A 23873-nucleotide genomic window follows, 5' to 3' on the forward strand; every position below is an offset into this window, starting at 1 on the left:
ATATATCAATCACATGGCAATTCTGTTTTAAAGTTGGGAAACTTGTTGAAAAGAAGCATCGCTCAGGAAAAATCTTGCATCAATTTGCCTAAGACTATTTTAAAGTAACAAAATTTAATTCACTCAAGCATTTTTTACGTATTTTTTTCAGTTTGAGTCTACTTTGATTTTATGTTTCACCACTTTTTTGACAAAAGTTTAAATGTGTAGTTTGAGTAAGGATATTTTCCTATTTTGAAAATTCTTGGAATCTTGAAAAATTCAATAGACATAAACAATTTTTTTTTAATTTCTGAAAAACAAGGAAAATATGTGGATATTGTTTTAAAGTGTTTACGTTTTAAGCATTTTCCGTAGATTGTTGTTATTGAATTTTTCTTGAATATTTTTATCCCATGCAAAACTTCATTTTCAACTTAAAATAAAAAAAATGTTTAAAATCTTGGAAATTTTCAAATAACTGGAAGGGGTATGAATATCTTTAAAATATGAGTATTGAATGAAAGGAATTAGGAAAAAAATTGTTTCTTGACGCCATTATTAATCCAAGATGGTGACTTCGGCTTTTATTTTCAAAGCTGTAAATAACTGAAAATCCCATGAAAAATTCTCAATATGGGTATTTTGTGAAAGGCTAAACGAATTTTGTTGTCCGACGCCATCTTAATTTTAAGATGGCGGCTACCACTCAACTTGAAAATACTGTAAATAAGGGTATTCGTTGAAAAAGATTAACAAGTAGAAGTCGAATAGCGCTATCTAACGCCATCTTTAAATCTAAGATGGCGGCTTCCACTGAACATCACAATGATTTTTATCACTGGATATCACATGAAATTCGCTTTTCTATTCAAAACTGTAAATAAGAGAAAATCTAATGAAACATCCACAATGAGTGGTATTAATTGAATAGAAGTCGAAGTTCGCTATTTACTGTCATCTACAATTCCAAGATGGCAGCTTCCGATAAGCTTTAAAAATGCTATAAATAGCTAAAAATTGCATAAAACAACCACAATATGAACATGGTTAACGGATTGTTAACTCTAAGTAGCTACTTAAATACACTATACAAAATTCTAGAAGTTCAAAAACAATTACAAAAAATCAAAGTAAAGCATGAATTAACAAGTTGAAATTAGATACAGCAAAATAAAACTTGATGAAGATCAAGATGAAGCATCTACAATTTAAAACGAATTAAAACAAGACAAAACTTGACAAAACTCGATATTTGAAAAAAAAATTGAAAAAAACATGAGCAAACCAGAAAAATCTATTTTATTTATCTTGTTAGTTTTAGTTTTCCTAGATAAGTCCTGTTCATCAAGATAAATCTTGCTTTGAATAATTGTATCTTACTAATTTTTAACATTTTTTTGTTCTTCTACGCATTTTAGTCTTCATTATTTTGTATTGTTTAATATTAGAGATGTACCGAATATTCGGTTGGCCGAATATTCGGCGCCGAATACCGCCAAAAAACCGTTAAGCCGAATATTCGGCTCACTGAATAGTTGAGCTAAGTATTCGGCCGAATAGGCCGAATAGGCCGAATATCTACTACAGACTTGTAAATTTTTTATATAACTTTGGATAATTTATAAAAATATCTAAAAGTAATGTTGTGAAAACTACACAATCATTAAAAACTTACGGTTTCAGCAAAACATCTAAGGTGTACCCGCGTATTTTTCATCGCGTATTCGATCGTATTTAGATCGTACAGGAGAATACTGAACGGTATTGCTGTATACTTTGATTATAGTTTTTTTTCCAGATTTTCTAGATATTCAGGATTGCAAATAAATCCAGTACAGAATCCAGATAAGTCAAATCTGGCCGGGATGTCCAGATATTGTTCGAAACTTCCCGAGTATTGCTCGGGTTTATTCAGATTAGAGCTAAATCAAGTAAAAAACTCAAATTCCTCTTTAAATTTTTTTAGATTTTGTGTTCAATAATGATTTTTCAAAAATTTCAAAATATACATAAATTTTGCCGTTTTTAATTTTTTTTTTCAAAAATTGTCCTGAATGCCTGACCGTGTGGATACGAGTGGCTGAAAGTATGGTATGCTTAAATTTAAAGATCACCTATTTTTTCAACAACTGTTTTGAAGATATCTTGCTCAAATTCGACCTTCATCTTATTCAATATCAGAGAAGCAATTTCAAATAGCTTGGCATCTGTTCGACACGTTTTATCCCAGATTTCACAGGAACGCAATCTCTTTGGTGATAAACACCCTAGAAGCGACTAGTCATCTGATGTCTTTTCAGTTATTTGTGAAATTTTTACAATCAGAAAGACCCCTTTTTACAAAATTTCTTTTTTTTAAATCATCTGATAAAATCATCTGGTTGAAAATAATCGACTAAAAACATGAGGGGCATTAATATGGAAGAAATAGAAAGCATTGAAATAATCGCTTAAGTTTTTTTTCCAATAAAACTCCATAGAATATTCGGCCGAATATTCGTTTGGCCGAATAGTTGAAAAGGTCAATATTCGGTATTCGGCCGTTCGCCGAATACCACTATTCGGTACATCTCTATTTAATATTGTTCTTTTTCACTATGTTTCATTTTATTTTATCCCGTTTTGGCTTTTTATACCTTGTTTTCTTATATTGAATTTTGTTCGGCAGACTCTCAAACCGGCGGCTTCATGTTTTTATTGTCGATTTTGGGTCCGAATTCTCCCATTGTGCATTTGATGGTTTATGGTTTATATGGAAGACCAACCCTCTCCTCAAAAGAGGTCGTCTCCAAATTGGATTTCATTTGAACTAGAGATCACCATGTGTGTTATCCAGTATGAAGGTCTCGTGTTTCCTTCATACTGAATGGGGACCTCCCTTTTCATTGATGGGAGAGGCCTTTGTGAATTACATTTATCTAAGCATGTAAATGCCAGCATTTTTAAAATATATTTGCTGAGATTTACTAGTCAATAGATTGAATTTTACCGTTTTTTATCGTACTTTAGAATTATTTTTATGAGAGCCCCCTTCCTGGACTGCGCCGGACTCAAAACTTCACAGATACCATTCTCTACTCATAAAACTACTCCATGCCGAATTTCACGTCAATCGGTCCAGTAATTTCTGAGTTCTTGAAGAATAAACGTACAAATTCTCTCCATTTTCATAGAGATTTAAACAATTTTTAGTAAATTTCATTCAAGAATTAACCGCATTTATCAAGAAACATATCTAAAAATTTTTAATAATGTGAAGATTTTAATACGAACTTTCAAATGCAATCAACGATAAAATTTTCGACTTGCTTCATTTGGAGTTATTGAAGCGTCATTTTTCAGCACATATTGTCTCATAACTTCAAAACAAAATGAAATTTCGGTAATCTGTTTTCAACGATGCGCAGATGCGCATTGCAATTATCTAAAATGTTGCTGAATAAATGATTTTGATGAATAATCACCATAAAAGATATCAAGAAAAACTGATTTTTATAGGACCACCTTAACTTTATGAAAACAAGTTGTTATAAAACTTTCAGTTCAAGAGATAGATATTTGGTGTCTTGGACAAATTTTCATGAATTGTTATGTTCTACAATACTGTCGAATAATGTAGGCCTCAATCTTATCACAGTTAGGAAATAATTTTGGATCTCAGAAATCTTATGAACCACCTTAAAATTTATCTATTCAAAATGACCGCCTTTAGTTGATGTTAAAGTTTGTCAAAGAAATCAAATGCATCAAACTTAAGAGGAAGACGCTAAAAATTGTTTCTCGTTAAATTTCATTTCTTGACCACTGTGCAATGGGTGAGTAGTAAGGAGGGAAGAGGTTTCATTTCATTTTTATTGCATAACTCAGGAATTATTCATGCAAATGAAACCAAATTTAGCAAGAAGGTGATATCATACATCTTTGATGTCATACCCTATCGGAATAAAATGCTTAGTCAGCAATCAACTGTCACTTCTTCCCATAGGGGAGGTGCAAAAAATATTTCTAAAATGATCACGGGCTAGGAAAGAGCTTCGATACGTGAAGTTTGATAAATTCATGAGCTCATCAAATAAATTTAAACAAATTTTACATGAGAGAGTACAAGTGTACGAGGCATGATTTTATGATTAATAAAAAACGCTTTTCACATTTCAGCTGGGGATAATAAAGGGGAAAGGGAGTTCTGCACAGTTTTTTTGCATTATTTGAGAATTTATCCTACAAATAGAACCAAATTTGAAAGAAAAAGTTTGCAAGTACGAAAAATGTTTTTTATATTTTTTAAGGAGAGATTCCATACAGCACAGAGCCGGGCATGGTGGAAGTTTAATCGCATAGTTCTTCAAACTTTTCAAGCAATAGAAACCATATTTTACTTAAGAGTTTCTTTAAAGATTCAAGACCACTCCTTCTTTCAGAGAAAAAAATGGAAGAAGAAAAGTATTTATAGCACTATAGCTCGATAATTTATCAAGCAGATGGAGCCATATGTAAAATGTGGTGTTATTCGGTTATGAAAAATGTTGTTATGGCAGTTCGTGGACCTTTCCTACATTCCAGATGAGAAAGGCAAATACTTAATATCAGATTTATATAAATTATTAAAAAACAATTTCAAGTTCTAATTTCCTTTGTATTCCAATAATAATTTGATGTAAAAGCTCTCATATCGAAAATGTATTTATAATGAAACAAGCTGACCCGTTGTGCGTTGCAACACCTTCCCAAAATAAAATAAATTTTTTTAAATGATTTCGAAAACTTCAAAAAAATTCCGTAGAAACATATCTTGTACTCAAAAATCTCCCCAGGGTAAATTTGATTTTTTTTGCTTGGTTACATTCATACCAAGAAAATTGTATTGAACCCATCCCATTACTTATGTATTCACTGGAAAAAAAGATAACGTTTCAAATAATCATAGAACCATTTCTTGTATCCAATTGATTTCCCATGTCATATGTGGATCCATTTGTTTGATTAGTTCTTGGTGAATACAAAACAATTTTATGTGAGCTTCCCTTTTCCCTAACGTTATATCCAATTGACGGAGAAAGGAGTCTCGAATAAGCAAATAACCATTTATCGTATTCAAATGCCCTCACATATGCGAAAAATTGTACAGGCTCCCTCTCTCTTTCCTATCACTTCACTGGAAGGAGACAGTAGTACCAAATATTCATAGAAACATTCTTCGTTACTACTCAAATACCCTACCAAGTGGAATTCCATTTGCTGGATAATTTTTCGAATGTTGTAAAAAATGAGTGCACCCTTCCACCATAAAATTTCCCAACAGGAAAAACAGAGGGTTTTTAAAATATCATAGAGACATTTCTAGTATTCAAAATCCTACCCATGCCAAATTTAGATCCATTAACTTAATATGATTTTCAATTATGCTGGGAAATGTAAAGGAGCCCCGTCTCCCCTTTTTACCTCTCCACAAAAAGAAGAGAAGGGTATGAAATATTCATAGAACCCATTCTCGTACCCAAATACTCCTCCAAGCCATTTTTTTCCATTAGCCCGAATAGTTCACAAGTTATGCAATAAAAATGTATAGAAGACCCCCCGTCCCTGCAAATATCCCCACTGAAAAAGGTGAGGGGTCAAAAATAAGCATAGAAACATTTCCTGTGTTCCAATACCCTCCCATGCCTAATTTGGTTCCAATATCTTGATTAGTTCTCGAGTTAAGTTAAAAATTATAAGATAGGTCCCCTCCCCCTTCCTATCTCCCCACTGAAAAAAGGGAGGGGTACCTAATATTCGTAGAAACATTCCTCGTACCAAAATACTCACCGATGCCAAGTTTGGTGCCATTTGCTTGATGGGTTCTCGAGTTATGCAAACAATTGTCTTTTGCTTGGGAGACACCCTCTCCCCTTTCTGTTAGTGGTAGGGGTCTCAAATCATTATAGGAACCTTCCCCGGCCTCCAATACTCCCACCAGCCAAGTTTCACGAAAATCTGTTCAGTAGTTTCCGAGTCTATAGGGAACAGACAGAGCACAGTTTTAGCATTTTAGCACAGTTTATAGATTTTTAAAAGATGTAGCAAACCACACCGGGTCAGTTAGTTAATCAACGAAATATGAGTTCAAAAGCTTCAAAATATACCATTTGAGTTCTAATCGTACAAAATATGTTTTTCTGATAATTAATGAAAAGTCACAAATCCACGTCATTCTTATAAAGAAAACATATTTGTCAACCGTTTCAGCACGTGAGACAGGTTGAATAATTGCCCTTGAAAGATGATATATTTCATCCGAAATATTGCAATAACGATTATACTTAGCGAGCAATTCTGTCTGCGAAGACGAGCCATTTTTCAATCATGCTCGGTTTAACTCCGCCTTTCTTCTTCTATCATCCTTCTTTGGGTACCCCAGCAGTCATTTTGCTTTGCTTTGATCGATCGATTCGTGGTCCGCATCTGATCCTATTAATCACTCCGTGTTACTTTTGCTCTCGCGGGAGGTTCCGACGTTTCGTTCGTCGGTGAAAAGTCCCGGGTTCGGTTCCTTTCTTTGGTTGAAAACCGCCCTCTAAAAAAACAACCGGCCGGGCAAATCCTTGTCAGTCGCCAGATGGGAGTTCCAATTGGATCAACGGCCTTGAAACAAAGAATATCGGGAAAGTAGCGATAGAAACAACAAGAGCGAAGCAAAAAAAAATCTTCGTCCAGGTCCGATCCGAACCCGACCTTTCCACACAAAGTCCAACCGATAGCTACAAAATCTATCTTTTCTAAAGGAGCGCTCCTTCGAGATGTTTTTTATTCCTCCTTTCATTGGGCCTCCGACAACTTTTCAACGTTCTCAAGTGCTCTTCGAGGACCGTGTATATGTTCCTACAACACAGATTCAGCCCTAAAATGCCACTTCCTTTATTTTGTTTTCCTTTCGTTGGAGGATTTTCCTTCCATTAGCGAAGACTTTGCTTTCCAGCTAGCACGGCAACACGATGCGATGGTCGCAAATGGCGGAGGTTTTCCACGGCTGGTTAAAGTAAATAAAACCGTTGAATACAAATGAGCTGGCTGGCCCTCCTTCTGCTTGAATCTCCTCGTCTGACACCGGATGTTCTCTTCTCCTGCCTCTACTACTACCAGCTGTTGATAATAGGCAATCCATTAGCCCGATGTGAAAGCCGGTCGACCGTCGACTTTACGAGGGAAAAAATGGCCATGCTGGTCGAGTCGAGGCAACATCAAGATCTAATCATTATCGCGATATATTATCTTTCTCCTGCCATCGCAAACATAAGAAAAGAACGAAGAAATTCGTAAAAGGCAGCTTGGAGACAGCAAAAAATCACCCATAAAGCAAACAGAATATTCTCACAAGAGTTTAGACAGCCCATCCAAGAAAGAAAAAAAGCCAATAGAAAACAACTTGACTCATCCAGTGACGAAATCCTCGGCCTCGTTTTCAGGTTGTCCAAGCGGAGATTTCTTTAGTTGATTTTCTTTGGCAGGGTTTTTTCCTAGTTTTTTTTTATCAAATGCTCATCATGCAAATCTACTGGGCATCTGTTTTTTCCATACCTCACTTACCTATACATAACTCTATTTGTCAGCGACTAATGACTTCAAGCGGAAATGTAGTCTAGGGAAAAGGTGAATTGCTTGTATTTGCATTATGCTAACATATTTTCGTCCATCGGCACCTGTTGATTGGCTGTTTTGGTTCTTGTGGAAAAGAATCTTTTTTTTCTGAGGGATTGAATTAGATTGATTAGATTTATTTTCAGAGGAAAAGTTTTCGGTTATATCGTGAGATTTATATAAATAGTTTTAAATTTCATTTTTTATCCTAAGTGTCAAAAATCAGAATATCGAATGGCTCCAGAGAGTTTGAAAATAGTTATAAGTATGTTGATAATATGAAAGTTGGATTGATGAATGGTGATGGTTTTCTTCCAGTTCAATTTCTGGAACAAAAATCATATAAAGTTTTATTTTATTACAGAGGAAATTGCTTTTTTTCTGGATAATAAATTGAATTCAATCGGAGGAACCTAGTCAAATTTGCAGATTTTTAATAATTCAGAAAATTTTAAGTAATTGTAGTATTAGCTCAGGTCAGGTCTGTAACCTTTAATATCCAACGATAATAGTTGCTATTTCCATAATTTATCTCGCTCATCTCATGAAACCTACTTTCATTTGACGAAAATGCCTCTCAATAATACATTGAAAACAAACGTCACTTTTCCCAAACAAGATTTTTGTTTATATTGTTCACGCCAATCATTTTGCACTATGGGTGAATTGTTATTCTTTCCCACTTTTGATGGAACATTTTGTTGCAACTGGCCGTTTCCAGTCAACCCTGACCCCGATCGTTCCCCAGCGGAACGGATTCCCCTAAATTCAAGAAAATTCGCTACACCGGTAAGTTAACAAACTAAAAGTGAACGAAATTATATTCTGAAGCCAAATCAGGATGCAAGAAGGAGATTCAGGAATGTGTTATCAACGATCCGATCAACGATCAACGCATCCGATGGAACGGCTAATGAAAAATTCAAGAAGAACCAATTTGACAGATGGATCAGTAATTTTGGCTGCCCGTTAATGCGAGGAATCAGCCAACACCGAACTCGATTGTTTGCCAGTGCGACTCATTTTAGCAGAATTCGAGAAAAATGGAATCTTCTATTCCTCCGGTAAGTTGATAAGTTGAAAGTGTATAAATGTTTGTTTCAAATCCAAACCAAATCGAATTACAGCTGTACAGCAGACGGAATTTCCGATATAGGATCCCAGGAGGAAAGAATCTTGCAAGCCAAACAACCTGATTGTCCTGCCCAGTTACCCAGGTTTTTACAATTGTTACATTTTTACTCTAATTAATTAAACTTGAACATTTGACGTAATAGATGATTTATTGTTTTGAATAACCCATGTCACTTTGTGAAACAGGGAAGGATGTCTCATACCAAATTTATGTAAAATAAGACACTACTCGAGTAATTTTCAAGTTTATTTTCTCAAATTTGTTAAACAGGCAAGTTTTGATTGAATGAATTTTGAAACGAGGGTCTCGTACAGAATCAATGTTTTATTTACACGGGCAAATAAATGTTTCAAATAACCATATCAAAAATTAAAACTGCTAGAATATATTCCACAAGCTCGTAATGTTCAATCCAGTTACATATATATTCAACACATTTAAACAACTTTGTAAAAATTCACTTTTTTTTGCAACTTTGACCACTGGGTGTAAACAAAGAGACCTAAGATGTAAACAAAAAAGTAAACATGAGCTGCTTTGATTTTTATGCAGTATTGTGTGTAACAGATTACACAATTTGAGCTTGGATCTCAGTCCGTAAAATCTTTTTTGGCGCTAGTGTTCTGTCGCCAAAATTTCTCGGAAGCCGGTAGGACCTGGTTTCACTCTATGATACTACATCAAGGGGTAGGCTGTGCTCATGCACTTATACATCTCACCCATTTCCTCTTTCTCAATTCATCTTTCTCCTTTTCTCTATCGCCAACTTTAGATTGGTACGGGAGACTCCGAGACGTTTGCCGGTTAGGTAACGCTTTCATAGAAACTCACGCCCGTCACAGCATCCACTCCCGCAGGATTTCTAACCACCAAGGCATGGCCGATTGAGAAACTACCTAGCTAGAATCCCGTCACGACCACCCCGAATGGTATCTCCGCTTCCTTTTGCTGCAGGAAAGATCGTGGCTGAGTACGTGAGACCTTTTAAGTCCCATCACACGTATGAGTCCAGAGTTATACCGCGCCCTAAGATCGCGTTGCTTTTGAATTGAAGTGTCATACGAGGCCCAAGACCTTCCATTAGCTTGTCAAATTTGGTTGACTATCTCGCCCTCTCCGTTCATCATCTTTCCTGATTCTTATTAAATCGCGCATGATTTGCGAGATTTCGTCGACTATTGCTCGCCACGACTGTTCGTCGCGACACATTTCACTCACAATAGTTTCAGCGTTCAAATTTTGAAGTTGTTGACGCCTTGAAATGAAGCTGGGGCAGACAAAGATAGCATGTTCCGTATCTACGCATTCCGGACAATAAGGCGAGCTGATAAGCTTAAACCAATGAAGGTATTGCTTAAAGCACCCATGACCCGAAAGGAACTGCGTCAGGTAGAAGTTGACCTCTCCATACTTCCGATTTACCCAGTCTGAAAGTCGCAGGATTAGCCTATGCGTCCATCTTGCGTTGTTCGATGCGTCCCATTGCTCCTGCCACTTGAGCATTGACGCTGCTCATTGAATTTTACGCACTCCTATAACAGCTCTTGCATTGTAACACTCCATATCTTCGCCAGAGTTATGTCGATGGGAATCATGCTCGCGATGATAAAAGCTGCATCTGCTGATATGGTCCTGTATGCACAGGAAACTCGCATACCTATCAGCCGATGTGTGCTGCGTAATTTGGATCTGTTGCGCTCTACCTCTATCGCGGAGCTCCAGGCCGCTCCACCGTATCGTAGTTTGGACAGTGCTACGCTCGCAAGGAGACGTCTCTTGCTACTCTTCGGACCATGGCAGTTCGGCATAATCCAGGCCAATGAATCAATGACTTTCGATGCACTTTCACAACAGTATTTGACATGTGCACCAAAACTTAAGCGATTGTCGACCATTACTCCAAGGTATTTCAGCTGTTGTTTTGAAGATGTCGTTTGTCCCCCAACAGTAATCTCCATGTGCGGCACAACTCTTTTATTGGTCACGAGCAGAACTTCAGTTTTTTGGTGAGCCATTTGAAGCTTAACTCCCTCCATCCAGATGCCAACCCTTTCTACGGACACCGTTGCAAGGTCTTCTACCTCCTCAATTGTTTTGCCAGTGATCATGAGCACGATATCGTCAGCAAATCCGACTATCTGCACGCCTGCTGGTAGTTTCAGCGTTAACACCTCATTATACATGGCATTCCAGAGCACAGGTCCGAGGATGGAACCCTGTGGAACACCCGCTGTTAGGGCAGTAGATCGTAACCCAGTTTCGGTTTCGTACAACAGGACTCGATTTTCGAAGAAGCTTCCTATTATCCTGCAGAGGGTATTGGAAACACGCTTCCTGTAAAGCGCTTTGGCAATCGCTTCCCAGCTGGCATTGTTGAAGGCATTCTTAACATCGATTGTCACAATGGCGCAGTGACGAACACCTGTCCACTTATTTTTATATGCGCGCTTCGCGTACTCTGTCACCATTCGGATGGCGTCCACCGTAGATCTCCCTTTTCGAAAACCGAACTGTCTGTCCGACAGTCCACTTTCGCCTTCTGTGTTGATAATAAGTCTGTTGAATATTATCCTCTCCAGTACCTTACCAAGGGTGTCCAGCAGACAATTGGGTCTGTATGATGACGGGTGCCCTGGGCGTTTCCCAGGTTTCGGTAGTAGCACCAGCTTTGCCGTTTTCCACAAATTGGGAAACGCTCCCTCGTCGAGACACTTTTGTAGCATCACTCTGAAAGTATCCGGAATGGTCTGTACCGCCTCCTTCAGCACTGCATTTGGGATTTCGTCCGGACCAGGAGCCTTATTCACCGCAAGTTTCTTAGCAATAGCCACAAGTTCCTCATTAGTTACTGGCTCGATGTCATGGGAACCCGCGTCGTACCGGGTAAGTGGCTACTGCGTCGGGCCATGCTGCGGGAAAAAAAGTGCAACGATCTCTTTCAGTTTTTCCGGACACATTTCAGTCGGCGACCTTGAGCCACCGAATCTCGCCAGTGCAACTTTATAGGCTTGGCCCCATGGGTTATCGTATACGCTCTGGCATAACGCTCTGTAGCAGTTCTCTTTGCTTGCTTTAATCGCTCGCTTAAGTGCCTTAAGTGCTTAAGTGCTGCTCGGTAAACGGCACCTCTCGTTTCTCTGTCGGCTTCATTTCTCGCCCGTTGAGCTCGTCGTCTAGCTTGTAGACAGCTAGTACGAAGCTCAGCTATCTCTGAAGTCCACCAGTAAGCCGGTCGTCGCCACCACTTCGGTGTATTTCTTCTGGGCATGGTCATGTCTTACACCGCCACCATCATTTTCGTCAGCTGCTCAGCATTATGGACCTGGGATGAGTCCTGCATGTATACAGCTTCGGTGCACACTTCCTTGTCGAAAACTTTAGTCTTCCATTTCCGCTCGTGCACTGGCAGTTGCCTTACTGCCACCGGATTTCGGTTTCCTACGCTATAGCGTATCGCCTGGTGATCGCTGTGTGTATAATCGTCACACACTCTTCAATTCATATCAGTTTTTAATGATGGACTCGCAAAGGTGATATCGATCACTGATGTTCTGTCTGGTATTCCATGCTTGCGATAGGTGCTGATGGACCCAGTGTTGCACAGCTCAACTTCCAGTTTTGCGAAGGACTCTAGTAGACTGTGGTCCCTAGGATTGTTGCTCCTACTACCCCAGTTTACCGCCCAGGCGTTGAAGTCTCCTCCTATTACAACAGGGGCCTTTCCTGTCAGTTTGTGAGTGAGTTCATCCAACATTGTGTTGAACACCCCGATCGTCCATCTTGGTGGAGCGTAGCAGCAACAGAAAAAGACTCCGGTAATTTTGGCAATCACGAATCCGTCCAGAAAATCTACTACTATCTCCTAGATAGGAAAACGTCCTGTGGCGTAGACAGCAGCTGAGCCAGACCTGTCCGCTGCCCAATTACCGTTTCCAGACGGGATTCTGTATGGTTCTGATAAAAGCGCCACATCACACTTCTTTTCGCCTACCGTTTGCTCCAGCAGAAGCTGTGCAATCTCGCTATGGTCGAGGTTTAGCTGGATTATTTCCAGTTTTACTGGCTTGCTTTTGCCTTTATATATACCGGACAGTCCAAGCCACCAGTTTCGTGGACATTTCCATCCTCCTACTTGCATAGCATACATTTCGGCTGTTTTTTGCATTCTCGAGAGAAGTGTCCTTCTTCACCGCATCTTCGACAGCATCGTAACCGGTCAGGTCCGTTGCAGCTTCGGGATAGATGACCAAAATCCCAGCAGTTGAAGCAGCGTTGCATCTGCTTCGGTATCCTGGGTGTGGTTCTAAAATGCCCTATTGACCACCCAACTTCTACACTCCCTACCGTCAGAAGCGTGTTGGTCGCTGTTGGTGAGAGGCGAATCGTTGCAATCTGCATTCCACCGTACGCCTTTCTCAGTTTTGTAGCTACCGATTCGTTGCTCATGCCAGGTATGCTGGAGAGAGCTTTCTTGAGCTCCTCTGCAGTGGTAAACTCATCAAGGTCCTTCAATGGACGCGATCTGTGATAGCGCTCGGACAGTCGCTTCATCGCCTAGAGTGCTTTCGACAAGCTCCTCGAAGTCGGCGCATTTTATGGCCGGGTCTTTTTTTAGCTCGAAAAGCAGTTCGCCTTTTTGGGTGCGTCTTGTTTTGGTGACGCTCTCACCAAGAGCAGATAACTTTGGCTCTGCGCGTAACTTGCGGAACAAGTCCGCATACGTTGTGCCTTCTTTCGCTTCCACGATAAGCGCATCACCCGTTGAGGTTTGGGTTTTGGGGGTGGTTCTGGTTTCAAACTCCTACATCTTGTCGACCATGTCGGCTGCCTCCAAAAGGCCACATTTTTTATGCCTCTTGGTGCACCTCTTCCTGCGATTGGGACCTGCTCCTCTTGCTGGGAACTGCTAAGGTTTTCAGTGGACCCATCAGCGACCGGGCTTCTTCCCGCTTCCTTGGCAACCTCCCTGCCAATCTCCTTTCCTAGCTCCTTTACTACTTTGCTCAGTAGAGGAGACCTAAGGAGTCCTCTCTTAGCAAAGACCTACATCTGAGTTCTTCTGCTTTCTCCTCCTTTCGTCCGAACATCAATTGTCTCGACGTTCTTTCTGTTTTTAGTGTTGTTGCTTATGTTCATGTTTAGTCTTACGAGTAGCTGGGGAAATATACGGGTCACTGCGCCAGTGACCTGCGACTGCCAGCCATTTTCGACCCGCCAGCCTTCCACCTCATCAGCACGGTCTTTCGCATAGAGGCGTTTTCACACCCCCATGAGCGGCACACTTTGGGTAATCTTGGGTCGTTGTATCCAATAGGTTCCGTTAGAAAAGTCCGAGTTCGTTGCGTATTTCTTCATCCGTAGGGGAGTTCCGTCAGTTCCGTTTGCATAATCCATTTCCGTAGCATGTGTCTTTATAAGAGGGGTTTCTATCAGTTCCGTTTGCATAATCCATTTCCGTTGCATATGTTATCGTTAGAAGAGGAGATGGTTCCGATTTGTTCCGGGTGCATAATCCGAGTTCGTTTGCGGAGGTCCAGGGGGGGGGGGGGTGGTGGAGTTTTGCTACATTTAGTCGCCTCTTACTACATGGGTCAGCGACCCCGGGGTAGTATTCTAATGCCGCTACTCCACAGCGGTCAAAATATGTCTTGTATCTTGTTGATTTTGAGTGATTCCAGAGAGATTTGAAATGATTGGATGAGAATTTACCTAACCTGGTCTAGGAAAAAAAATATATTTCAGTGGCTTCACAGAGTATATACAACAATTCATTTGCTACTCAATGCTATCATTTTATCAGGAGAGGTGTTTGATTGTGAGTCTTCGGAAAAACAGATATTTTATAACTTTGAAACTACATTTTAAGTTAATTAACAAAAATAACCACAATAAAACAAGGACAACAACAAACTTCCACATTTTAAAATTATTCACAACAACAGCGTCGGTATAATAAAAGCATCCACAAATACTAAATAAATTCCAAGCTAAGCCGGCAGCCAGCCCGCCAAATATGAAACGATTTTCATGAAATATCCATAAAATTCTCATATGTTTGCAAGATTAAACACTTTCATAACATTATCTTCCCGGGAAGCCACAAACAGGGCGCGTACAGAAGACGACGACACGCGTACGAGTAGATTCGTCTACTTGAGTCTTGACTCGACGTCGTCCTCTTCTGATGGCAAATACAAAACAAGATTTTGAAAAATGAATTGCCCCGATCTTGCAAATTGTGTCAATATGCCGGGTAAGGGAAGAAAAATTTCATTCTGCCTTTTACCGAAGTCTCGCTCAGCTCAGCTACGTTTGCGGAGGCTTATGCTAAAGAGCGTAATGGATTAGGACTTTTACTTATATGCTTTTCTTCCGTTTCGCACATCTTTTCACAATCGTTGGAGTTTTTTTTTTTTGCTTTACTTTCTTGAGGACACTTGAGAGCGTTGCCTGTTGGGATGAAAAGCTTCATTGGTACAAATCATCCTGTTTTTCTTTTTTTTGCCGCATGTTGTTCGAGGAAGCCACTTTTGCTCCTCGCTTGGAGTTGGAATGGATGGTTTAAAGAGGAAAGGAGGCATTTCACACACAAACGCTATTTACATTTGCTTTTGACAGAATATTTCATACGCCAATATTATGTGCCAGAACCAACGGAAGAAGAACGGGTGGCTCTTGACTTGGTTTGGCTTGGGAAAGCTCCGGATGATAAGCCCAATGCCACAGCAAGATATGTTTTCGTGCTAAACACACTGAAATATTGTGCCCCATACGCATGTTTTCAGATATCCGGGACAGCAGCATAAAAATACCAACCAAAGTGTGGAAGGTACCAGATAAAAATGAACAACATGCTCTCTCGCTGGATTCGTTGTTTGGGTTTGCCATCTCTCATCATTTTTCTGTTATTTTTTTCGAGAATATCATGACAAGGTGCGAGAAACAGGTCAAGTGCTCGATATCGATGGAAGTGTGCAAACAAGCCATTTCGGTATTCAGAGTATCAATAGTCGATCATTTTTCATAGAATATACCCCTGATTGGAATTGGGCCAAAAACAGAAGAATGTACGGTACAGTTGGATAGGTGAAATTTCTCTATTTAGACGCAAATTTTTCTCGGTCATGCTTCGTGAGCATGCAATATGATTGAAAATGAAAAATGTCTGCTGCAGAAGGTAGTCTCGAATCCTGGGGGCATGGAAAGCAGTTTAAAAAAAACTGATAGATGATACTGGGTAAGCTGCTTAATAGTTCACAGCTCAGAAGGATTCGAAACAGCAAAGCTTGATTCAAGTAGGTACATAAATGAAAAAATAAATGGTATGAATTTTAAATAAAAACTAAATTTACAGTTGAATTGGTGTTTGAATACGATACACATATCACTTGATTTAAAGAAGATCTACATACATATATTTACGTTTTTATCTAAGCTTCCTAGATTAAATGTGGGAAGAGGCAATAGGGGTATAAGGGGGTTCCAGAGAAAAAAAGTTTTTACATTACTTTAATTATATATACTACTTCAATTTTTACAAATCTTTGAAAAGAAATCATAACTAGAAAATCAGAATGAAATTTTGGAATGAAAATCGGAAAAACTTAAAATAAAACAACTAAAAGGACTGAAATAATATTATGAATAGTTTACCTCTTACTTTAGTTAAAGGGACCCCCTAGAGTAACTAATGAAGGAGTTCTCCCGGTTTTTGTGGGCTTAGAATATCAAAATCTTGGTTTTGAATTCCAAAATTTTCAACCCAAAATCTGGACAAAAATAATGTAAACCGAATTCGAAAACAAATTAAGAAGAATATGAAGAAAAACACCTCATAATTTTTCTTTTTTTTTTACTATAGAAACATGTCAAGAAGGATGTTCTGTACAGAACAGGTAGAATAAAGAAAAACTTCTCCTCATTTTAACTACATACAAACGTCTTGCTAAATAATAAATAATGTTTAATATTTACTTTCCAAGTGATGAATACTCCACTAAAATAGCAGCTTATTTAACCAAAATTGGCTCACAGGGCTAAGAGAGAACAGAGAAGCTTTATGGTAAACATTTCAGAACCCTGATTAATACCGGGTATTAATATAACTTTCCACTTTCAATCATTATTATTGAAATATTCGTTCGTTTAAAAATTCTCCACCCTTTTCCCTCCCTGTTTAGAAAAAAATCTTTAAAAAAAATGTAGTGACTCAAATTGAACCAATCGATAGTACTCAGCTTCTATAATAAATTTCCATCCCGATTTCTGTTGACTTAACATTCTTATTAAAGCATTTTCAACTGATTTAATCAAAATTTTATCATCTACTGAAGTAAATATCCTGAATTCAGAATATCATTTTGCAAATGATCATTCTCAAATAACCATAAAAACAATCTCATAAATAAGTTGCTTATATCATTGAGTGATTCTTTTAACATGAATATTTATATGTTTTTAATCTTATTTTTTCCAGATTCAATTCATTGAGATTTTCAAGTCTTGCGTTGTTTCTTATGTTTCATGGAATTCTGAATTTTGACAACTCAGGATCTTTGTTTAAGGTACTAAATTCATTTAAATTCCTTATCCGAATTTTTTCAATGAAAACTGATTCTGTGTCTTAAAGATTTAATGTCTATTCTTAATGTTTCTTCCAATCGATCATTTTTGCACTTGTACTCCTTTTGCTTCGGGGGCATCGATGTAACTTTTGTCACTTTTAGAATAACAATTTGATTTCATTTCTTTTTTATATGATGAGAATCATATTTATAAAAATCTCATGATAACGTTTTTTTGTGGTTTAAAAATATAAAGTTGAAATATACCTTTAGTGCAATTTCTGCTTTGGCTCTAATTGTAACTGTGAAACTTTTTTTTTTAAATTTAATTCATATTTCGTTTCTCAAAACTTTATTTCAAATCATGATTTAGTTTTGAAACACAGAATTGTGATTCTGAATATAAGCAAATTTTAAGATTTGAATTTTTAAACTCCTATATCTGTATCTCTATGAAATTTAAATTTTATTATTTTGTTTATTTTTGGAATTTTTAATTCTATTTTTCAAGTCCTCATGACTCCCCAATTGTTATAAGGTGATTTTTTCTTGATGAAGCATATGAAAAACATTTATAATATCTATCCGGTCATTAAACTAAATAAGAAATTTGAGTTGCTGGTAAGGGTTTTTAAAAAAATTAGACTTAAATTTTGCATTTTGCAACTCAAATCAGAGCTTTCATTTTTGAGAAATTTCAAAATTCTTCTGCAATGTTTGCACGTGATAAATTTACAATTGTTTTTTGAAGATTCCAGAAACTATCTTCTACGCAGACAACATGGCTAATAGAAAACAGTATACTGATCTCACCTCCTGTTCTTTTACACGTTTAAAATGTTTTGTAGGGCTAGCGATATAGCTCAGTTGGCAAGTATGTTGTCTCCTGAGCCGATGTCCGCGAGTTCGAGCCCAAGAGTAAATATCGAACACAGTTGTACCGGATAATCAATAACGATCCGCCTACTGCAACGTTGATAAAGTCACAAATGCCATAAAAATGGTAAAACGACTATAATCGAAACAAAAAAAAATGTTTTATATTTTCTGAGATAGCATTTGAAAATAAAAATCAAAGTCATTCAAACTCATCAGCAGATTTTTAATGGTTTTTTAGGCTTTCAAAAAACTTTTTATGATTATTTTTATAAAACTTGCTCAAAAAAATTAGTTTTGAACGCATTCATAAAACAGAAGTGTACAGCAATATTTTTTTGTTTGGTTTGCCAAATATAGTGAATAAATTCGGGTTTTTTTTTAACGAAATCCGGGCAATAGAGCCGGACCGGACTTTTCCTAAATTTTGTATAAAATATCCGGACAAACCTGGATAAAATCGGTGGCAAGTTTAATTTGAACCACAACTGTTTCACAACTTTCAGTTAATGAAGAAATTCCAATATCCAGAAAAAGGTTAGTTACAAACCATATCCATTGCCTTAATATTATCATTCAGAATGTAAATTTTTGTTTCGAACATGCTCGGTATATTAACTCATTATAAGGAATAATTTATATAAATGAATCAATAGTTTTGAGTCAACAATACCAAACGTTTCTTCAAATAATAACATTATTTTTTTTGAAAATACACGATTAAAAAACATTAAATTATACAGTTTTGATCAAACATAAACTGCTAATTTTCAGAAAAAATACAAACATGCATACAAAATTAATCTTTGAACCTCAGTTTCTGGAAATCAGCTTTATTTATTTATACAGGGTGTTCAATAAGCTCGAATACACTTTTAATCTTCTTGTTGTGGATAGCCATAGCACTTATGTATAAACATCAAATATTTTCTAGAGTATTTTTAACTATCATCTGAAAAACTATTTCTGGCGTTGAAGAGTTCATTTTCTATCGGCTTTTTCACACCACAAGGACTGGTATGAAAAATGAATGGTTGCTAGTTCACAATGTAAGACTCCTTAGGCTAAAATCACAAGATCATTGATGTTTCCGAGAATAAACGGGTACAGAATACCTAAGTTTGTTTCAAACATATTTCTATTTTTTTGTATTTGGTATGAAATGCCAAAAAAGCTGCGTACCATGCAAGGCTATGCGAAAGGGGGAAGAGTTAGATGTTTTACCCCTTTTCCCATGGAAATTTTTCCAAATCAAATTTTTAAATTCATGAAATGAAACTACTCCAGCAAGATAAAATTACTAAAGCTTAGTTCTTTTAGAAATAAGACACTTTCTTTTGCTTATAGCTCATTTATAAGTAATCGGACATTCAAAATTTGAACATCATTTTGCTGCCTGAAAAGAAGTACAATCTAACCTATTTTTTTCAAAATTTTAAATTTACGCCTTTTTGAGATATTAACGGTGCAAGAGAAAAAGAAAAAATAAATAATTTGAACAGTTTGCTTCAAAATTCTTCATTATCATAATTAATAACTGACAAAACCGTTAATTATTCAAAGAATTACTGTGTGTGAGTGGTAGAAAAGTATGCAAACACTTTCAAAAATGTCCGCAAAGTTCAAATCAAGCATTTTAGGGAAGTACATGTTCAGCAACTTCTGTTAAGGGTCATCAGTGAAGTCAAATCTCGTACCAGAATTTTAAATTTTGAATTAACGAAAAATTTAGTGTAGATCGCTGAAATGTCCCAATTTTTTCCCCGATAAGTTGAAAGTGTTGCCTAGTAATGAATCAATCCAACCTTACCTCAAACAACACATTTTTCTAGTTCCAGAGCTTGTAAGCTGTATAGCCGGTACCGAAAATTTGAGACAGACGATTTTTGCTGACGACGAAACTTACGAAAAACTTTATTTCAAACCAATTCCAGCGTTTGAATCCTGTAACATGTCTGCTCGTGGCAAGTTCCCTAGAATATAAAAATATGTATTTGATGTTTTTTTTGTATAAAGTATAATGATTTGCCAAGATTCTGCTCCTGTGGAAAAAAACAACAATTTTCAAAACGAAAACTTTATTTTTCGCTGTTTTCGAAAGCCTAAAAAAGTAATCTTGTATGTACCCTTCGCAACCTACGATCTATATGAAACGACAAACCCGAAAAAAAAGAAAACGACAATAACCATAATTGTCGGATTCTGAAAATCGGAATAGAAATTTTTCTTACAAAAAACGATAAATAATTTTTTCATATTTTTTCATGAATAATCATAAAATTACTTTATTTTCTTTATAGAAAGTATTTCGATCAAATGGTTTTTTAGAAACATCCATTCGTAACTGTCCCATTTCTTAATGCACTAGACTATATATCCAGAATGGTGTTTAAAATAAGTGTTATCAAACTTGTCAGAAAATTTGCTCGTCTTCAGCAGATTTTTATCCCTCTTTAAGGCACTTTAGCAGTGGTTTTCAATTTTTGTTTACTCACCTCCCCCTTTTGCAATTTTTTCTGCAAATCTGAATTTAAATTTTATTTAAAGGTAAGCAGTATTTATCGGTATTAAATTTTAAAAAAGTTTCAAATATCAGAATACCAGGAATGTTAATAATAAACCGATAATTGAAATTTAATCAATGGAAAATTCCTTATTAGAATTTTTGAATTCATATAGATAAAGATTATTAAATCAAAACTTCAAATACAAGTGCTCCCTATTTTCACTCTAAAAATCGATGACTGAATCACGGAAGACTTTTTTTTACACAGATACTTTTCGGAAGGTTTTTTATTGTTCAGCAAATTTTTTGAGACAAACAATTTTAAAGATATTCACGCATTGCCATCCAAAATTTATCTTTTCTAGTACAACCCTCACCAAAACAAACTAACGATACCAGATCAAGAACAAAATTCCAAATCTGTGACATTTGAAAGAATTCTTTTAGTTGTTAAGATACAGGGACAAAAACTTACTTTGCAACTCTGTGAAATTATGTGTAATTTGTGAAAATGTGAAATACCACCGTTTCAAAGCCCCTCAAATTTTAGAATTGAGCTCATCGCCCACCTGAGCCCTTCCAACGCCCACTAGCGAAGGGACCACTTTAAAAACCACTGCTCTATAGTTTGAGCATTTTCTTTGACGACAAATATGACGTTGAAAAATCGTAACAATTTTTTATGGATAATTTTAAATCACTACTTCAAATAACTGGAGTGTTCAAATCTTAATCTGCATTCTCAAAACCCCTACCTCGCCCTTAAGAGGCATTTTTCTAAAGCTGTGTTAAGAACTTCAGAATTGAATTCTTAAAAACCGTTTTAACCTTGTAATACATTTATGGAATCGCAGTTTAACGCAGTAACAAGGTTGTAGCAAAGTGACAGATATTTTGTACTCATGATAGTCATCCAAAATTAACCAATAGAAGAAGAAGCCCCAACAATCATTTTGATTTATTAAAAGAATCAAAACATTTTTCAAAAAAGGAATTTTAGTCTCAACTATTAATTAATATTTTTCTCATTGATAATTTTTAAATGCTCAATTTTACCCGTTAGAGTTCTAGGAATGTCAGTTTGACACATTTGACACATTTGAAAGTTGACATAAGTTAACATATTTTGGCGTCATTAGATTCATAGAATACAAAACAAAAATGTTTAACGAAATTTCAAAGGAAGCTTTTTTTAACTATTTGTCAATACGCGATTTTTCATATTTTTCAACACATTAACGCTAAACTTTTGCAATAAAATTATTTTTAACAGATATTTCAGTTACGTTACGAGTTTTCCAAAATGTTAAATTTTGTATAAATCTGTTGAGAAATCAGCGAGATATTGTGATTTTAAGCGATAATTGTCCAATTGACACTCTACATCCCAGGGGGAATATTTTCGTCTGTGTTTTCAGGGAGCGTTCATAAAAAAGTAAGGGTAAACAATTAAAGATATCATGAATTCATTTCGAGCTCCAGAAGAATTTTTTTTATTTCGATGTATCCCCAAACTTCCAATATTGTCATATTGACACTCTAAAGTAGATGAGTGTTAATATTCAACATTTAGCTCCAGAGCAATTTACGGAATTTATAAGTACAGTAGTTTTTCGATTTTATCAATACTCGCCAAATTCACGCTCGATTATATCATGGTCATTGTTTCGATTTTATCATGCTTTTTAAGAAATCATTCAGAATCTATTTCCAGGACCTTAATTTTCGTTCAAAAGCGTTGAGCGTCTTTGTTCATGGTATTTTTTGTAATTTATGTCATGGTATATAGGTATTCAATAATATGAAAATGCTATTGAAGCTGTAAAGTGCTTATAATCGTCATTTGGATTTTAAAACACTTATAATCGCACTTGAAAAGAGGTAAGTGTCTCTGATTTCTTTGTTTAACTTGTTTATTTGAAAGGATGGCGTGCGATGAATGGATTATTTTGGAAGATCAAAATGCCCTAAAATATGATAAAAGTACTGAGATTTTTACATATGAAAAACGAAGGATTATCTGTCCATAAAGCAAATTTCGAGAAACTCCCTTTAAAAGTCTAATGTGGGCAAATTTCAAAATATATTTCGAAAAGGTAAACTTTTTAGTTAATCAAAGGTGTAAAGATTAAAATATTGAAATTTATAATTAATAGAAGAAAGAATTTGTTTTATGCATTTATGCATTTTTCTTTGAACTCTTTTTCAAAACCGACATAAGAGATAACGACTGTGAAAATTCTGTAAAAACTTAATAATTAATTTTAATTAGACTATCAAATTGATATTCTATATGGTTTCATTTAAAAAAAAATCTTAAATTTGTTATAGAGTAGAATAATTTTAACTGAAATCGATCCTTTGTGTGAATTCTTTTTGGATAATTACATCTTATGGTAAAAATTTATTGAAACAAAACGTTTCCTCTACTGAAAACATTATAAATTATTTATTTAAGACAATAAAAATACTTTTTTCCACTTTAATTTTTAGTTTCGCCAAATTCACGGTTTCGCCATATTTACGGTGAAATTTTTTTTTACCGTGATAAAATCGAAAAACTACTGTATTGTGTGTAATTTCAAATTATCCCGAAAAAATATGTTTAGAGTACTGAAAACGCAATGAAACTTTTGTTTTTAAAAAGGTCTTCAATATTAACCGGAATATTCAAAAACAAAGTGTCATTGTGTTTTCAGAACTAGTCATCTATTTAGGACGATTGATATTAAGAACTTTAAAATTCATGCTCAAGTATATAAATGTATTATACTTATTATTTCTTCATGTTTGACTCTTTTTTGGAATGATAATGATTCAGGATTAATCTATGAAAAGTTCGAAAAATGATTCAAAGAAGTACCTAGAAAGATTTGTTTTGATTTGTAATGTTATCTTTATTAGTGTATTTTGAAGCTTTTAATGTTGACAACCAAATTCGGATTATTAATTATTTCCTTTCTGATTCGAATCACTTAACACTTTCTCCTTTCTTTCAATTTGGAAATTAAATTCGTCTATACACTGTGTACTTAATTATTTTTCCGTAGGTTCAAAATCATCTTATCTTATCAAGAATTTTTACTTGAATTCATGGTTAAATCTTTTACCAAATTCAAGATACCAATAATCAATTCTAAATTCTACAACTACTACTTTCAACTACACAAATAACACACGACGCTTTACCGGT

This window comes from Uranotaenia lowii, chromosome 3, assembly GCF_029784155.1.
Source record: "Uranotaenia lowii strain MFRU-FL chromosome 3, ASM2978415v1, whole genome shotgun sequence".
In the NCBI taxonomy this organism is placed as follows: Eukaryota; Metazoa; Arthropoda; class Insecta; order Diptera; family Culicidae; genus Uranotaenia; species Uranotaenia lowii.